Source organism: Scomber japonicus, chromosome 6 (genome assembly GCF_027409825.1).
Source record: "Scomber japonicus isolate fScoJap1 chromosome 6, fScoJap1.pri, whole genome shotgun sequence".
Taxonomy (NCBI): Eukaryota; Metazoa; Chordata; class Actinopteri; order Scombriformes; family Scombridae; genus Scomber; species Scomber japonicus.
This window is the reverse complement of record NC_070583.1, coordinates 2476335-2481398: the sequence shown is the minus strand read 5'-3', so window position 1 is coordinate 2481398 and position 5064 is coordinate 2476335.

The window sequence follows — 5064 nt, the reverse complement described above, 5'->3', positions numbered from 1 at the left end:
GTGAAACGTTGACGATCGTCCATCACAACGTGGAAGGACTTCCGTCGCACGTCGACGACCTCAAATGTCACCACGAGTTCAGGCTTGCGGACGTCTTATGTGTTACTGAAACACATTTGACTGGATCCTTCGTTCCCCCAAAGTTCCACTTGGAGGGATACGACATGTTTGCGCGCAACCGACACGTGTCGTACGCAAACAGGGTGGACATGGCTACAAAAGACGGCGGTGGAGTTGCAATTTATTCCAAGTGCAATCTTCAAGCAGAGGCCCGCAGATACTTTCGACATGTGCCGGATCTTGAATTCGCAGTCGTCAAAGTCGAGGCCCCCGTCAGAGTTTTGATAGCCACTGTGTACAGACCACCCAATTTCAGTCTTTCGGAATTTCTTCCGAACATGCAAAGCCTCTTGGACTCCTTGGAGATAATGGCTTCTTGCCAGCCTGTTGTGGTTTGTGGAGACTTCAATGAAGACCTGTTCTCCACAGGAAAGAAAGCCATCCAGGAGTTGTTCCAGTCAAGAGGCTATAGCCAGCTTGTCTCCGCTGCAACAACGGAAAAGCAGACCCTGATTGATCACATTTATATATCACGGCCGGAATCTTGCATTCAATCAGGTGTACTGCAAACGTATTACAGTTACCATAACGCGGTATACTGTATTTTGGCTTCAGCGGGAGACTCTTAATCGCAGCGTCGTTGACGTCGGTAACGTACAGTCTTCTTTTTTTCTTCCCATGTCCAGCCCATCGAAAGCGTTCTTTAGTAACGGTGCTTGGACATTAGGTACGACAACGGATAGGACCAGATTTTTTTGGTAGTAAGTATTTTTCATATTATTATAATTGTACTTTATTTTTATGGTAATTATTGTTTTTTCTATTTCATAGTTACTTGTTTTTAACCCTTAGATGCACAAGCTATGCAAACCCCCTCTAAGGTACAACATGGGTCAAAAATGACCCGTATTGGCATACAGTGTTATTTCATGCATGGTTGAGTGTTTCTTTGCTATATTTTTGGAAATCAACTTATTTCATAATTTAATATTCAAAATATTCATTACATATATTGTCTTTGAAAACCATAAATCATTATTTTTCTTTCTCCTTTCTTAATTAACGAACTAAAATAGTTTTTGTAATTTTACATCAAGTTTACACACATGGGTCGAAAATGACCCGTGTATGGCCCACTGGGTATTTGAGTTTCACAGCCCTGTACTGTAACTTGTACAGGGCTGTCAAACTGAAATAGCCAGTGGGCCCAATTTTAAAAAAACTGGTCCAAGTCGAGGGCGGGAAATATTCAATATTTATTATGAACTTTTTTCAAATTATTAGCTATTGCGATAATAGTTATTCATTTGAATAGGCCTAAACTGGGGTTGCAAAGGGGTGGAAAATTGCGGTAAATTTCCATGGGAAGTTAAGCTAGGGAAATTTTGGTAATAAAAGGTTCCTATCAAATTCACACTTGCACAGGTCACTTTTGACCCATGTGTGTAAACTTGATGTAGTGTAGTGATAAAAACCTATTTTAGTTCCAACATGTAGACAGAGAAAATGAAAAAAATGATTTATGGTGATCAAAAACAAGATACGTAATGAATAGTTTAAAATATTACATTATTATATGAATATATTTTAAATGATATAGCAAAGAAACACAGCCATGCATGAAATAACATAGGAAATGAATATGGGTCAAAATTCTATTCTGAAAATAAGAATTTGTGATGATCAAAAACAAGATAATTTTACTAATATATGTATTATAATATTTACAATTAAAACTCTGTCGGGTCACTTTTGACCCAACTTGTGCATCAAAGGGTTAATCTAATTTGTGAATTTTAATATATACCCTGTATAAGCCCAGTTCTTACTGTAAAATGTAAATGTAATGTAAATGTAACGTGTCATGTAAAACACAGTTGCCATTGTGTATGAAATGTGTTATATAAATAAAGTTGCTTTGCCTTACCTTGCCTTGCCTTCATCTTTTGCTGTTTGTTAAATTATTGTGCAAAATAAAAACATTTAAAAACTTCATGTATGTTTATTCATTAGGTAGGTATGTTCATTCTGTCAGCAGGTAGGACCAGCCCGGGTGAGTTTTGGTAAGTATTCTAAGTATTTACATCTATTTCGTATCACGACCAACCTAGCGGCCAGCGTACTCATTTCATTCCAAAGCTTTTTCACTTCCTCCATGACTTTAATGGAGGAAGTGAAAACGTGTTGGAAGTGTTATTTCACACACATTCAAGCGCGTCCTCCATATTTTGCAACCCTAATGTGGTATGGCCCCCATCAGAGTCTGGTCCATTTGCACTGTACTGTTCTCTGTCCTCTCTCTCTCCCTCTCTCTCTCTCTCTTTCTCCCAGTCCACCCCTCCACCCCCTCCCCATTTATGTTGTCTGTGTGTGTGTGTGTGTGTGTGTGTGTGTGTGTGTGTGTGAGTGAGAGAGAGAATGTGTGTCTTTGTCTGTGTGTGAGTGTTTGTACACACTGTGTTGTGTACTAACACAGGGTATGTGTGAAGCGTACAGTGCTGTAGTGTAGTGCTTAGAGTTAGTGCACATTGCTACTGCCTTGTGCTCTGTGTGCTACTCTATGCTTACATCTACTGCCGCTGGCTAGCCTTTCTAATGGAGGGTGAAAAGAGGAGCTATTTATGTTAGCTTCCTCCTGCCAGTATAGAGCCTCTCCACTACCAAGACTCCTGCAGTGCCTCCTCGCGGCCACACACGGTAACTGGGTACCTCACAGTCCCAGGCTAAACTGCAGGGGATCTCGGAGCAGCAGTGGGCCCCAGAGACGCAGCACACAGGCCCACCACTGTGTGGACAAGCCCTGGTGCTCGTCAACCACTGTCCCAGCTATGGGTAAATAGCACCATCCACTCCCCTGTCACGGCCCCCGCCCCCCACACACACATACACACCCTGCCCCCACTCCCCACTCCCCCCTCCGATGACGCCCTACGCAACCAGCCATATGGACCATACGTAGATCCACCCTTATGGTAAATGTACGTAATGTTGTCTGTTGTAGTGAGAGCACCACTAACAACATTGAAGAGAGATACAGAGACAAGTGATAATAATCTGATTAGATTGTTTTGTATTTATTTCTTTGAGTGTGTTAGATTATAATCTTACTGGAGGAGGTAGTCTGATGTTTGAAGTTTTATTTTTTAAGGACTAAAAGTTTGGCATGTTTTTTATGATGTTTTTTTATGATGACTTGACAATATGAATGATAGTTATATTTTTTGCACAATGATGTTGTATGCTTAGATACCATTTGAATTCCTTTGTAATTTCATTATTCATAATATTTATGCATTATTTTTTATACACTTAATGAATTATTGATTTTGATGTAAGCAAAATGCAGAGCTGTAAAATGTACTTGAATCTGTGTTCTTTGTTTTTTCCAATATTGTATCTTTAATAAAATGATATTGATAATGTAATGGTCTCAACTGGTGCTCCATATGATCAATGCATTATTTATACAGTGCAGTTAGATGTTGTAGTAAGAAAAGTATTCACTGTCCTGGCATGGTGTGATGCACTTAATGTGCCATACATCTTCAAGGTAAGACTGAACTTTGTAAATGTTGTGCATACACACAAGTGTGTCATATTTGAGCCATTTCTGTACTATGTACTTAATACAGGGACAGTAAAAGTTAGTGTTAGTGCAATTCTTGAAACCAGAATATGATCAGGGTGTAAATAACTCATGTACTCATCCCGTTAGGGATGAGTACATGAGTTATTTACACTCAACTTACAAGCAGATTTCCAGTCATAAAAAGTATATTAAAATCAACTCTCTTAATGACAAGATTTACTTAATATTCATAACAGCGATGTTCCTGTCTGTGGAAAAATGAGCTAGACTTTAATTAATTATTTTAAAAAAGTATTATTTATGCTTAAATAAGATGTACTTAATACTCGAAAACCAGAATATGATCAGGGTGACTTTTGAACACTGGAAATAAATCGTGTACTCGTCCCGGCAGTAGCCCCGTGGCACTCAAAATTTCCCTGGAATTTTCTAGTGTTTACTTTACAATTCTCTTTTGCCATATTTCGGCGTGTAACTCGTCCCGCAGCTTTGAGAAAACCCCAACAATATATACATCAAAACGTGCGGCTCGATCGGGGGAGGGGTGCTATGACTTTTGGTGTTGAAATTCCAATTTTTCCCAAAGTTATTCCCAAAACAAAACAGGCATAATTCTCCATTGGGAATGAATGGGAATTTCTTTTTGAACACAAAATTTCATCTTTTTTCAGAGTCACCTAGCTCTCTTATACTTGCACATGGAAATGTGATTCAAACTTTAAAACAAAGGACAACTTGTTCTCTCTTCACAACACTAAACTGTTTTTCCATAACATGTAAACCTTTCAAACTATGAGCATTGAAACGAGGAGTGGAAATCACTTTTTAGAGTGGAAGCAATAGTTATTGACACTCTTACTGCTCAAATGCAGGCCAGGCAGGTATGTGTGTGTGTGTGTGTGTGTGTGTGTTTGTATACACTATGTTGTGTGCTAATACAGGGTATGTGTGAAGCGTCAAGTGCTGTAGTGTAGTGCTTAGAGTTAGTGCATGTTGCTACTGCCTTGTGCTCTGTGTGCTACTCTCTGCTAACATCTACTGTTACACTTGATACTGACCAGTAAGATGTACTTAATACTGCCACGGTAAAAGTTACTTAGTGTTATATGATCAGGGTGACTTTTGAAGACTGGAAATGAATCGTGTAATCGTCCCGGCAGTAGCCCCGTGGCACTCAAAATTTCCCTGGAATTTTCTAGTGTTTACTTTACAATTCTCTTTTGCCAAATTTCGGCGCGTAACTCCTCCCACAGTTTTGAGAAAACCCCGACAATATATACATCAAAACGTGCGGCTCCATCGGGGGAAGGGTGCTATGACTTTTGGTGTTGAAATTCCAATTTTTCCCAAAGTTATTCCCAAAACAAAATAGGCATGATTCTCCATTGAAAATGAATGGGAATTTCTTTTTGAAC